We start from the raw sequence: 15,198 nt of genomic DNA, 5'->3' as shown, positions 1-15,198 counted from the left end.
CATTTCTTCACATTTCAAGCTTTAAATTTTAACAGTCAGTTTTTATGTAAATAGACATAAAACTAAATGAAACAACGAAAAAGAAATGATTTATAGGAAACATTGAATTTAATTTCTTTAAGTAAGTTTATTAGCGTAAGCTATTAATAGTAAACTTTTTCTACGAGAGCAAGTGCCATACGTCGTCTGTACATGATAGCACAGTCTTTTAATAGCTTTTGACAAAACTGTAGTTATCAAAAACACATTCAAAAGTTATCTTTATTTTTTATTGTAACTTTTCCTACACTTTTGAACCAATGTAAGAAAATAAAAGACTGATTTTTGTCCAACTCCTTTAATTTTACGCGCTTTGGTGCTATAATGCTATTTATATTTTTCAGTGATTAAGTTTTGTGATTATGAACAAAATTGTCCACCGCATGATATGTATAAATAGCCTACTGCAGCATAGCAATTCCTAATATTGTATCGCTGCTCAACTTGACTTCATACAGTGTTTGTTTCTCAATACTTATGTTCATTGCCTCAAGCAATTTCAACGTAATTAGTGTAGATCATATATACCAAATTTGTAAGGTGCATCGTCATTGAATTGTCATCACTTCTGATGTATGATGGGCAGTCACTTTAGAATTTAATTTGTGAGTCGGTGTATGATTTCAAAGAAAATATCTTGGTGTATAAACTCATTAAACATTTATTAGACTAAAACACGGTGTCGTAAGCTACTTTTTAAATAAACTTCAAATATACGCTGCATTAGTATTGTTATGTCAAGTTACGTACTAAAACATATCTCAAGCAGTAGAACTATACAACCAGGCATGGTTGCATTCGTTATATGTTTCTCCATTATCAACTTTTTTTGTAGAGATAAAGCTAAAATTTTATAAAATCGTGGCTTGCCTTTTGCGTTTAGAAATTAATTTATTTTACCCGATAGACCTACAAATAACGGAACCTAGTTTCCGGTAATGCTTAAACATTCTGAAGATAAATGCTTTCGTTTTCTGTGGTAAGTTAAAAGCAAGATGTTTGAAGTGCTGTGTCAAACTAAATTAAAAAAACACAAGACCCAACCGCAGCTCAACAAACATTTCGAAAAACTAAATATTTTTGAATTTTAGTTTCAAATCGAATTTGCTATGATAGTAATGAAAACAGTTTGAACTCTGTATGTCTTTCCTACAAACTGAACTTTGTTACGGTGATCATTATATTCATTAATGAAACGCAATTTTACAACACAAAAGAATCTAAAAATATAACATGAAAAAAACAATTTGCGTTCTTACGTTTTTGTTTATTCTTTTCCATTGTTTCTTTGTAGGCGTCAGATTTGATTGGAGAACTGGTGGGCGATGAAGTGTTTTCCATAAAGCTCGTGGTTTTAAAAAGTTCCTCATCGCTGCTGTTAGTGACATCAACGTGACAGATGGCATGATACGTCATGTCCTTGTTTGATGACATCATCTGTTCATCATTCAATGATAAAGTTGATGATGATGATGAAGTTAAGGGCGTTGGTGGTTTGTCTGTACTGTGTATCCTCAATTTTTTGATTTTTGAATAAATTGGAAACGTGTTTTCTCTTTCAAAATCACTGGAGGTTTCAGAGTCTTCTTGCTTACCAGGTTGCTTTTTGTAAACAGTTTTATGAGTCTTGTTGAAGGTGTGTTCTTCAATGATTTCAAGTTCTTCGATGTTATGAACGTAACGTTTGCGATGCGTTTTCTTTTTGTGGTTGATTATTTCTTCATCACTTGAAGATGAAGATCTTGTAGAAAAGCGTTTAACTTTTCTGTTTTTCGATTTGGATGCTTCGCTATTTCCTGAGCTGTCACCACAAGAATCTGAATCACTAGTTATGGATACTTCTTCTACGGATTTTGTGATTAGTGTTGTTCTCTTGATGGGAATTGATGTTTGACTGTATACAAGGCTAGTGTCTTCATCGGAGCTTGCACTGGAGAATGAAAGCTGTTTTCCCTGTTCTTCAATATCATCTTGCAAAACAACTTCAATACCGGGTTCTTCAATAATTTGATTTTGATTTTTCTCCTATGAAACAATCAACATTACAAAGTAATTTTAAAAGTTTATTTTCGAAAGATGATTTAAAAGTAAATAAAAGCATAAAAAAAACATAAAGGAAGTACGACAAAATATCTCATATTTAGAGGTTCTTTTTAACTAGCGGGTTCAAACAACAGTTAATGAGGTTGTAATTGACAATGTGGTAAAGCTTTAACAGTCCAAGTAAAGATGCAAATTGATTTATAGCACACCTTATTCTTTAATTGTTTGTCATGTCTGGACAAGTATCTAGAAGGATCATGATAACCTTCTTCATCTGATGGAACATTCGCTGCATAAACCCCAGGTTCTGTTACTCGATGTCGTTCTTTATCGACTCCTCCTGACTCTTTCGGTTGTCTCTGTGAAATACATTTGTACACATGTTAGATGTTATAGACTGTGTATCGTGTTGGAAGCCAAATAGTCTGCAACATGTCTGAAGCTAACATTTTGTGTGCACTGTCTTGCAAAGCATCATGTTTTGTGATTCAATCACTATTACCTTCTCGCTTTCGTTATCACTTGAGGAAGTAGAAAGAAACTTCTTTTTATCATCAACCTGTCACAAAATAGAAGGCTTTTCAATATAAAAGCATAAAATAACCTAAACACTTCATACAACATGCTGTTGTAGTTTTTTTTTTTTTTTTTCTAGCAACGGTTGGACTACTTCGTTTGAATGTAAACACCTTTTGAGGAAAATGGATAGATAGATAGATACATTAGTTAAAAAACTGGCTGTTTTGCAAAGAGTGTTTGGCAAACAACAATATTGTTCTGTGATGAAGTAGAAATTTTACGTTCAACTTACTTTGATAATAATCGCGGGCGGTTCATCGTAAAGAGAAGATTTTTCAACTTCATAAGAAATTGAGTTGAGTTCCAAACTATGCTTTAAATCTGTATTAACAAACCAGTGTACTTACTGTTCAAGTTTATTAAACAAATTAAATTCTAGACATTAAGCTTTAACAGTTAGAAAAATACTTTTTTATTCTGAGACGTATCACATTTTATTGCAGAAAATTTGTCTGGTAAGTTATACTATTTCTACAAATAAATGACAAACTTTGGTTAGCACTTAGCAGGAAAGCTATTTTAATCAAATTTCAAACACAATTATTGAAAATGAAATTAATCACCTGACGATGAAGAAGAAGAAATTGTAGAAGCTTCAGTGTGATTTTCCTGAATAAAAGAAAACTCAAATGAAGCAATTGCATCAGGAAGTACTGTAATTGCACATTAACTGAGCATCGCATAAAGTGCTTTAAAGTATGAAATATCATACAGTAGAGTAAAAAACTTAACTTTCTTTTGATGGTGTGTTTTATGCGAACGAACAAAGACAATTTCACAACAATGAAAACTCCGACTGGTTAACTTGTAATTTTTAGGAACTCTGATTTTAGACGACGTTCTCATGAGCTTTCTCGAAAAAGACACAGTTAGATTACATAGATGCACAAGTTGGCGATATTTTATCGAAAACTCAGTTGAATGACTGAAACGTGATCAAATTGCTGTGAAGTGGGGTGTTTAATCCTTTGGACGAAACAAAACATTTGTCTTCACAGCAAAGTCACCCGAAGCCGATTACCAAACGTTTTGTAATAAAACTGATTTTGTTTCTCGGCAGCCGATTTGTAGCAAGAATTGACAGCGATAGACACGTGTTTCGCCCATGAGGCTGGGCTCATCAGTATCGCACCGTATTCTGCCACCGTATTCATGGGCGAAACACGTGTCTATCGCTGTCAATTCTTGCTACAAATCGGCTGCCGAGAAACATATTGTTGATTGGATGGTCTGAATGGCTAGCGTGGAAGCTACACCGTTATGGTTGGCGAATCGCAGCTGCTCGCTGTACTAGTGAGTGCTCAGCCTTGTGCTGATAGCCGGGAAGAACGCCCCTTTCTTCACAAAACTGATTTTGTTTGAAAATACTTTTAATCTGACCATTTTTATGTTTTAATAATTATTAGTGTAATAATCTTATTTTGCTGTGCTTTAGCGTTGTTTCCTTAGTCTGTGATGCTGAACTATTTGATTTTTTGTTTCCTAAAGGAATTATTGTTTTTTTTTTTACCAACGTGCTTCACTCTCCGGCACTTTTTTGTGTCTGGTGATCGCCTTCCCTTTTTTTAGTTTAAACTAAAGAAACTTAATTGAAATTAAAGTCGCCAGCTCAGTGGTCGAGGGAGTTATTGCCTTCAGCTCAAGTATTTGTAGGTCTGGGTTCAAATCCAGGTCCAGTTATACCAAAGACTGTAAAAATGTGACCTATTTTGCTCTTTTTTGCATAGTGCTGTGAGGATAAGTCGAGTAAGCTAATACTGTAGACACGGTAAATACAATACAAATTCAAAAATATCGCTAAAAGATCCTAGCAAATGCAGAACAGCAATAAATAAATCATAACATTATTATTATTACCAAAGTGTTAAGTTTACATGGCCTCAGTTTGAAATCAGATTTAATGCATTTTGGCGAACAGATTCAGAACAGTAAAAATATGGCGAAAAATGACACAGTTTATATTTTACTTTATATTATTGTACGTTATGAAATTCGCGTGTTTTTGCATTTTTTCTTTGAGCGCACAACCAAGACAATAGCTAAAATGTTTATACGTAACAAATCCAAGGTAAATCAATCCCATGAAACAAGAATTGTTTCGTTTTGACAACTTTTCTAAATGCAATCACCATTGGTTAATCGGACCCCGTAAGAACCACGCTAAATTGGTCAAATTAAGCCGTGTCTAGTGTAATTTCCTATCCAAGAGCGCTCATGTAAATCGCTAAAGAGTAGGTCACAAGAGTACAGACAAAACTTTTGACAATCCCAACAGCTTCGTTTTCTTTTACCATTTTCTTTTATATCGTCATAAACCTTTTCCTTGCTATGCCACCACAAACAAATGTAGTGTTTCCATTAGTTGGAAGAAATGAACAAGTATAAGCTACTGACAGCAAAACTGAACACAGCACATGAAGAAAAGCAACAACAACGAACTAACAAACATTGATTGCTTAAATCAATGTGGCCAACATTCAAAATGCAAGCGACAAGCAATCCCACAAGTCTTCGGTGCCTCAACAACAGTTCTGTACGTTTTGACCAAAAAGAGTTATAGGCCTGCACTTTATTACCTTTACCAAGCAGAGGTGGCCATTTTTCTTGTTTGGATCTTCGTATTCAGTAGCTACCTTTGTTTCCGGCTTTAATGCCTGAAGTTTATCTGAAAATAAAAACAAATGATGTGGAAAGATCGTAAATGCATTATTTCAATGCACGCGTGAAAGATCTACATTCTACACATCCACAATCACCGTTCAACCTCGCTTATTAAAAAGCTTGCTTAAGGCGAAAATCGTCATCATTTTATTTTGACCGCTTGAGAACAAAAATGGATGAAATCAAAGCATATAAACATTGTGTAGTACGTTATCAAGGATATGTGGTTCACAATACAACGTCACAAAGCAATTACATCCTCTCAGACTTCACCCAATTGCACTTAATGAATTCCGACCACGCATGTTTTTACAAATTTTATGCCCACTTAAATTTTTTTACAAAGCAGCTAAGGCGACGTTTTAGTTTCCACAATTTCACATCATCTCAACTCTTACTGCAGTAATGAGATGAAAGCATCTACATTATACAAGGCGCCCAAACATACGATTTGTAGGCAGCATGTAGTTCAGTTCAGTTCAGTTCAGTTGTTTTTTTATTTCTGACCATCATATCAACACAATACACATCAACATAGCAAAGGTCAAGAAAAAGGTAGAAGCGACAAAACGCGAACGTTAAAACGTGCTTGTGATCGAAGTAAGTTATTGAGTTGAAAAAAATTTGGCACGGTCGCAACACCTTCAGAAAAATTTAAGATATAAAGCGAAAATTAAAAAAATAAAAAATGTTACAAAACAAATAAACATATAGCCTATAGGCTATAACTTTATTAGCCTACATAACTTTAGCTGATATATTGAAGATTTGTATGGACAGTTGCTATGAAGATCGGCCATGGTGCGTTATCAAGAGTGCTGATGGTCGTAAGGGGAACACGTCTTGATGCGTTTAGCTCATAGCAAAGAGCAAGGCAGGCAAAGAAAACCCCACAAAGAAATCCTACCACGGGCAAAGCCATTTCAAGCGCAACGCACCAGGCCTTGCACGACTCACAAAATAGATAGGCTATAACTTGACGACATGAAACAATGACAAAAAAACAAACTAGCAAAAAACAACATCATCATCTTGCGGAAATTCAATTATACCCAGGGAAGTTATGTCTTAAAGATATCAAGCGTGCTTTGATAAAAGTTGCGTTGATAAAGCGATAATTTTAGACCCCAGTCAGCTAAACTCGCCACTTCCACACCGATCCAACGTTAGCTAACGTTGTATTAATGCAAAAATGACAGGCATCGCCAGCTGGGATGTAGTAGTGGTATGTCCCAGTAATATGATAAATTTGGGTTACCGTATGTTTTACACGTTAAACCATATTAAAGTGACAAAAAATATCCAATTTGGCATATTACGTTAAAAAAAAAAAAAAAAAAAAAAAAAAAAAAAAAATTAGATAAACAATCAGACAATAGCATGACGATCCAGTCCAAGATATTGAAATAAAACAACTGGCCACCGCTTCACCGAAAGATGGAGATTGGTCAAAAAGGATGGAAAAACTTCTGCAGACTCTGTAGAACTTCTGTGGACAAAAAAACACAAGAACCAGAAGGCCAGTAGGAGTACTTACAATCTTACTATTTTGCTAATAAATCTACACACATTGGCTTATCATTGCTGGGCAAAAAAAAAATATATATATATGTATATATATATATCTTTTAAATCAAAAATATATTTATATATATCTATATATATATATATTTTTATATATCTTTTATATATTAGTATGTTTGGTGCATGATGTAATACTTAGATGGGATTATTTCAAGGAAGATTTAGCTTGTTTATTTTTGATTTAAAGCCTTTTACAGTTTTACATTCATTTCTTATAGTAGTAGTAGTATACTAGCCCTCTCCCTCATGCTAAATAGTTGAGGTCCGCACCAAGCCTTTTTTTTTCGGAAAAAGCGAGTCGGTTAAAATATAATTAAAATAGACATTAACATGCACTATGCTTCTTTTTTTAAATTAATTTGATGATAAATGTTTTGATTTTTATAGCGGTGATTGCTTCAGTGCACAAACCATTTTGGTATATACAAAAGTAACTTTTAATAATGGACATACCGTACAAAATGAACTATTAGAGTGTAAACACTTTTAGCTAATTTTTCTTTAAAGAATCAAAATAAAACCTTTGTGGAAGTATCAATAATTTAAAGCAAGATGTTTAATAAAGAAAGATGCAAATATGGAAGGGGGGACATCGCTAATAAAAACTTATAAGCGACCAGGATGCAGGTCAATCATTCTGAAAATGGAAATTTGCAAAGGCAAACTTGTGTATTGGAAAAAAATTATGAAAAATGCAGACTGAATGATCGATTGGGGAACGATTGTGAAAAACAAAGCAAAAATCAACAAAACCGATTGATGAATGTCGGTGAAACATAAAGCATGTGCCTTGTCAAACACTATTTTTCAATTTAGTAATTTTTTTAGCACTAACTTAAAATAACGAAATAGATTCAACTTTAGGTATAAAAAAGTACAAATACAAGAAAAACTATAAAATAGTTCTTTTAAAACATTCACCGTTATATTTGGTATTGAACTTTAATGATTATATTTTTAATCATGATCTAACGTAATTTTTGAAATAAAATTCCATTATCCAGCTTTACACACAATGCAAAAACCACCAACATTTAATTTTAGTTTATTTGTGTGGATATTAACATAAACTTTACCAGATATACGTTTCTACATTAGCTCTGCAAATAAAAATAAAAAACTTACTTTTTTTATCATCATCTGATCTGTACAATAAGTAGCTCACTAAAATTGCAATGATCACAAGTTCGACTCCTAAAATCACTGCGAATCCAACAGCTACAGGATCCATGTCGCGTGTGGGAAAACTATACTATTTTTACAAAAGTAATGTTTCTTATGTAGGTAGATCTGTAGCCTGAGGCTAGTAACCATACTGTCAAAATGTCTGCCATTCTATTCTATTACACAACGACGATAATGAACTGTTCAAAAGTCAACATTTTTACATTTATTATGACGTCGAGTTTGTTGTATTTGAATGACGCAATTTTTGAACTACAAAAGGTGACAAATTTTTGCTTACAGTTGAATCATTCGGAAATGGTGTTTGATTGCTATGAGTTTATTTCTCTTCAACAGAGTGTTGATGATTTGTTATATGTAACTAATGTTGAGTTGTATTTGATGATGAAGCCTCGATACCATCATTTGTTAACAGCCTACCTACCTACACAGCTAGTCCAGACTGACAGTTTATTTATCCATGGCCCTAGACCAAATAGTATTTTTCTCCATAATTTCACTCACTTTATTCATGTTTCAACGGTTTGGCTATGAAAATTGTTGTACATTGAATAGATTTTCCAATTTGTTTTATGGTATCTTCAAGATACCGTCTTGTACTCTTAGGACATTGGAGATTTGGGTTATCTGAAGCCCAGCCACCAAAAGTCGTCTTTTCACATTGTTTAGTTTGAATCAAATAAACGTATGGACAGTATGGCGATGTTGAAACGATACTGAAAAGTAAACAAACTTGTTAGATGGGACACTAGACATCTTGGTTTGTGTCAAGCATGAACAATGGTTTGAGTTATCCCATAAGCTATTCGTTTTGTTGTCCGGTCAAAATCGCGACAACCAAAAACTCGACAATCATATGGCCAGCATTGCTTTGTCTCATCAAACTTTAACACCAAAAAACCTGGTGTTCAATTCACTTCAGTATACTGTGTTGCCAAAATTAATTAGCTTGTAAATTTTCTCCGTTTATGCAACAAAACAATCTACCAACAAAACCTTGAATGGTTTAGAACGTGGCTGAATAGGTGTTTGTGTTTTGCGTTACGGTACATATTCGTAACTACAGTAGCCACAAAAAAATAAAACAAAGAGAGTTATATATACAGTACTAAACACTGCTGTATAGCTTAATAAAAATTGTTGTGGTTTAATGTAAAGACTGATTTCCTCGGTATTGATATTGATGCAGGTGTGTACTGTGTAGTCGTCATAATGGGATGAAAGACAGAAAACCGAACATTGTTCAATGTTGGTGGAGGTTAGTCGGCTTTTCACATGGCAACGTTGTTGATATAATTGTCAAGTTAGTAAGTCTGCAATTCATCTAAGTGTGTTTTTGCAACACTTCTTTGACTAATTAAACTTGGAAAAAGGAGGGTTGATTAATTATGATGATGGCGTTGACTGGACGATCCACGAGGTAGTTTTAGCTCCAGACCAGGGATAATTTCAGGGTGCTGATAAAAATTTCCAGGGTCCCAAAAATTTAATGATCAAGCCGAGAATTTTTTTATACTGTGCATGTACACAAGTACAAGCCATGTTCTGCTTCTTGGAAGAAAACCCCTCTTTCCTTATGATGTTACGAGTGTTTCTCCTTACCACGTGTTTTATTAAGTGAAGATTTTAAGCTTGGTTTATGTTGCAATAGAGAGAGGTTAACACCACAGAACCCTCTTCATCCGTTCATGCCGATGATAGAAGACGCTCTTCACAAAATGATCAACATCACTCAACCGTTCGCTTTTCTCGTTTAAGTTCTATCGACTAACAAGAAATAATTGCCGTGAAAAAAATATTCTTTCAATAAAAGAAGTGATAAACATAAACAATAATTATATAAAAAAGTTAACATTTTTGAAATGATTTTAAGTTTGTAGTAATTTAACAATAAAAGATTTGACAAGTATTATCATTATCTAATATGCGTATAGCAACAACCTGTATGGTATGGCAACAATACGAGTTCATATTTTGCTGCGGACAGCAGCTTGACGTGTCCATGATTTGCTAAAAAACATAACAAATGAAACTGGGGCTTTTTTTACCTCAAGAGTTCTTTATTAGGGAAATACTCCATCACTAATTTGTTATTGATGTTTTTTTGTGATTAAACCATTCTGTTTTCCTGTTTATGTTTGCGAATATGAGCTTGCATCGATTGAATTAACTGTTATGTTTTTGCATGAATAAAATCAAAATAATAAATTCTCTAGCTTGAAAAATATGTGCTGTCGAGCTTAAACTTTATCTCCATCAAGTGGAAACAATTTATTCACACTTTGACCACTACAAATGCTGTTTCTATCAAGACAAGAGTATTTGGTATAGCAGTGTTAAAGCAAATTGGGCTTCGTGTCGTTTAGTACAATCTAAATCAAGGGTTGCTAAGCTGGGTCTTGAAAGACTGATGTCACAAATATGAACCCTATGCTGCCTTCTAATTATTGCATGTAGAGTAATATGTTACTTGTTTAAATAGGTCCTGACAAATGAACGGTTTCTTGTTGCTTTGAACAAGTGAACAAGACGATTTTTTTCCGTACGTTTTATCTAAATCTTTAACCATCGGGCGTAAACCTGAATAAAAGGTCTTTGTGGGCCAACTTATGTTCAAATCTTAACCCATGAGTCAGGGATGGAGGAACCACGTGGGCCTCGTGGGCCTGGGCCTACCTACTTTATTTTCTGGGTGGGCCTAGACCACCCACTTTTGAAAGACACATTTCTTTGAAAAGGTAGCGAAAACGGCAAATCAGAGAGGGAGCTCCAAAAAAAGGTTTTCACTCATTTGATAAACACTAGTTTGATTATATCTTTGATAGCTCAATGATGAAATCCAATCTTCAAATTTTGCTGTTGAGTCCATTTGTGCAGCACGTGTGGGTGTGGTTACGTGTGACTGGTGCGGAGCAATCTATCAATCAATATAATTATTCTCTATATGCTCTCTATGGTTAGAACAGTGATATCATTACATATGCACGTACTGTATAATGCTGCTTGCTGCATATTATTACTCCCAGGTGGTATTATAACTGTGTGTGTATTATTGCCTTTTTATTTGTGTGTACATCGCCACATTTTGTCCAGCGCTATAAAGCAATTCAACAATTTTGTAAAAAATTTTGACCAAATCCTGCCTAAAAATGGAAAATTTTGCCTGTTGGCACGAAAGGCAATTATGAAAACGCAATGTGTAAACCAGGGTTCGGCAACCTTTTTCTAACAGCGGGCCAAAGCCAAACTTTACATGGTCTTGGCGGCCGTAGCCTATTAATACCAGTTTTGATAGATTCAGAGGCATGATTTCAAGGCGTTGACGTAGCCTAATGCCTTCAGAATATCGGCTAGTAATATCCTTGACGAGAATCAGCTGAACAAATTCTTAAACATCAAAATCTTTGTTTACTGCACGCACAAATACTGCCAGCTCAGCCGTAGGCTTATCTGTCGTGTCTGTGCTCTCATCTATTGCTATTGCTATTGCGAAGAACTGTAGATATACAATAACTTTTTGCTAGATGTTACGTTGTCCGATATTTCTTCTTTTTGTCGAGTTACGGTTCTTGTTGAAAGACTTAGGCGTATATCTGAAAAGTAGTTTGTTTTTTTTACTCTGGACATATGTTTTCACTAATATCCATCTTACACCTTTTCCCAAATTCTCCATCACTATACGATTTCTTGTGTTTTGCTATTGATTGTGCTACCTTGTCGCTAGCAAAAGAATTTTCTGATTCATTGGTTTTCCTTTCCTTTGTAACAGAGGAATTTGCTGTTTTAAAGCTATTTTTGGGTAGATTAACTTTGCCGTTCCTTGTTTGACCCACTAACTTGGAAAAAATAATATGTTTTGTATCATAATGGCGCTTTATGTTGAGTTCTTTGTTTATACAAACAGAAACGCTGCAAATCAAAGACGTGGGCCTACTGAAATGATTAATGAAAAGTACTTGTTCTTCCATTCAATTATATACTGTAATAAACCACTGGCCTGGCCACATATAATTATAATTTGCAAAGGAGCGGCGGGCCGCATGAATTTTCTTGGTGGGTCGTAGGATGCCGACTCCTGGTGTAAACGATTTCAAATACTAAGAATGCAACAATGTGATGGGGGGTCTGGGGGGCTTCGCCCCCCAGAAGTTGGATTGACTTTGACTGCTGCGCCTCTGTTCTTCAGCGAGAGATAATCTTAAAACCCGTCTCAAACAATAATAATGTTCTTGCATCGCCAGCCTGCAAAGATGCAAATTGCTAAATAATTAAAATGAATTGTAATATCCGTGGTGACTAATCATACCCAATGGTTTTAAACTCGCATATAGCCTAGCCTTTCATATAATGCCTTGATTCACAGTCAATATACACTTATACAGTGTCACCGTTTGCAAGTGATAAGTATATAACTTCTTTATTAACTTAAGTAAATAAGAGTAGCCTATATAGAGAGACGTAGCAAGAAGTAGCAAGTAGTAGCAAGAAGCAAAAAGTAGCAAGGAGTAGAGGCTAACACATAGCAAGAAGCAACTCGTTGGAAAATTCAATGTTGACTGGGATGGTTCAAGGCAAACGGACAAAAGGGACGACAAAAAATGAAATATTTTGACAATATCTAGCAAATTACAGGAATAAAAAGAATGCCAGAAGCATTAATAAAAACAAAAGACAGAACAAAATGGAGGCAGTTCATATGGGAGATCACAGCGGATCAAACATGACCAGTCTGTTCAAGAAGAAGAAGATAGATAGACGTAACCTGAGAGGCGTTGCGCCGTCTAGGTGTCGATTACGGACCACAGTATAAGGTGCCAAGTCCGACGTACAGGATTATTTTTAGTGCAAAAGGCTCATCGCAAAAAAATGTAAACCTCTCTTAAACATAAAAAATACAAAAGTTTTAAGAGAATTAACGTCATTAACTCAACACATTATAATTATAACACCAAAAAGGCGGGTTTAGGTCAACAAGAGAAAAAAAATTTACATAATGTAAAGCTAGTATCCTTTTTTAAGTGCCAGTAAAGAGAAAAAAAAGAAATTTGATTATGTAATTCTTTCGTTGCTTTCCGTTGAGGTACAAAACATGAAACATCTTGCGTCACTAGCTATGACATAACATCACTTAATGCTGATTCAGTGATGATGAAATACAAACTTTAAAGCAAGAGTGTTCAAAGTTCGGCCCGTGCCGATAAAATAGCACACATGTAAATCACAGAAGAATTTCGACTTATTTCATAAGCATCTTTGCCACTGCCCCAGCGAGAAAATCATCCTCATTTTGCAGCTATTTAATGTCCTTCATTAAATTGATGAAAAGTTGATTTTCAGGCTGAAGTAAAATGATATCTTTGGTCAAAGTTGTAGCTTATAGTTTATGTTCAATTTTAATCCATTATGTTAAATGCCGTGTGGTTGCTTGGTTGTATATGTCTGTGGCTGAAGAAAGTAACCTCTTTACCAAAATTGTATTGGTCAAAGTTGTTTGTGAAGTTATGTGGTTTTCATTGGTTATTTGCGTTTCCAAATCGGTGGCTTGGTGCGGTGCAATTTAATGGAGAAAAATTGATTGTCTTTAAATTTTGTTGCAGAAATTTATTACGTTTTAGAAGAATTGTTGAAATGACTCCATTTTTTTAAAAAGATAAATGACTATTGCTAGATATTAGCCATTGATATTAGCCTGATGTATTTTAAAGTATTAATAAAAAGTAAAACAAAACAAAATGACCCTTGTTAAAGCACAAGTTTCACTTCGGTACACATTAAACATTTTTGACACACAAAATGAAAAGACGGTTTGAAGGTTGCTGTGCCAGAGCGAACTCAACGTGGGCTGAGCAAACTTTAATTATTTACTAAAGGTGGGTAGCGTATGCGTATGTTTTACGACGACCAGTTTATTGTATCTTATCTGGTCATTTCGGCAATCGGCATACGGTGACGATGCTCTCTAACTTGTTTCTTTTATTAGCCATGTATGTAAGCTACAATGTTTGAAAGATGCCCTTTCACATTCTTTCTTTTCAGACTTCCCTTCGTGTTCTGGTTTTGTTTAATTTCATTTATGATTTGGTTTTCATCTAATTCCATTTTATTTTGTCTAAAATTCATATTTGTGTTAACTTACCATAATGGCATCATTTGTATTCAATTTGAATCACGCCAACGCGAGACTTGCGTCTGGTTTGAAGCAGCAAATCGATCCGAGATGTTGAACTTTCAAAATCGTTGGTGTGACGCAAACTAAAATGAAACCTAGAAACAATTGAAATCAAAAGTGAAAGCTTTAGTTTCAAATCACGGTTGCTCGCACTCTAAAAAAGCACGAGACTTGTTCTGTATCGCATCTGTGATCGCAGTGTACTGCATGTCATCGCAATGGGCGCAAATAAAAGCATGATTATTATTATTATTATTCGTATAGTAGTCGATGCGTGGATGCTGAAACATTATAGTTAGATGCCGATAAAACAGCGTAAGAAGTTGTGAATTAATTAATGGGTTGTAACTCATGTTATGGATTGTAAATGACTAGGCTACTACTTTTTAACCTTTTTGAAAGGACGTGCGAGAACTGTTTGATGACCACAAGTACTGTCAACAACGAAAAAGGTTGGGCCTTTGTCGTAATTAATTAATAATCAAACTATCTAAAGTCACTTCATATAAAAAATCATACTTTGATTTAATAATTATGGTCAAAAATAAAGTGTACGCGCTTTAAAAAAAAAACAACATAGGTTCCAAAGCCAAAAAAATATGTAAAAAGTGAGCGAAAAGCAAAATTTACAGAAGTTTAAAATATTTTTTCCTAGTTATCTTGACTCCTTTCTCATACATATTCGCGTTTTTGAAACTCGACTGTTTTAATGTCTATTTTCTCATGTAAAAAATGGATGGATGGTCATTTATTTTTGTTTAAATGCGAAACCAAACGTATAGGGTACATAAAAACAACAAAACGATCCTTAGGTCTGCTTAAAATCACGGTGTCGCAAACTGTGGGTCATGGGATGGCTACAGCGATTTGTAGCTGAAGTCGCTGTAGAGACGCATGAAGAATGTGGTGAAACTTAAACCGGTGAGCAATGTCAAGAA

The sequence above is a fragment of the Aplidium turbinatum genome, chromosome 7, assembly GCF_918807975.1.
Source record: "Aplidium turbinatum chromosome 7, kaAplTurb1.1, whole genome shotgun sequence".
NCBI lineage: Eukaryota > Metazoa > Chordata > Ascidiacea > Aplousobranchia > Polyclinidae > Aplidium > Aplidium turbinatum.
Note: the sequence above shows the minus strand (reverse complement) of the source record.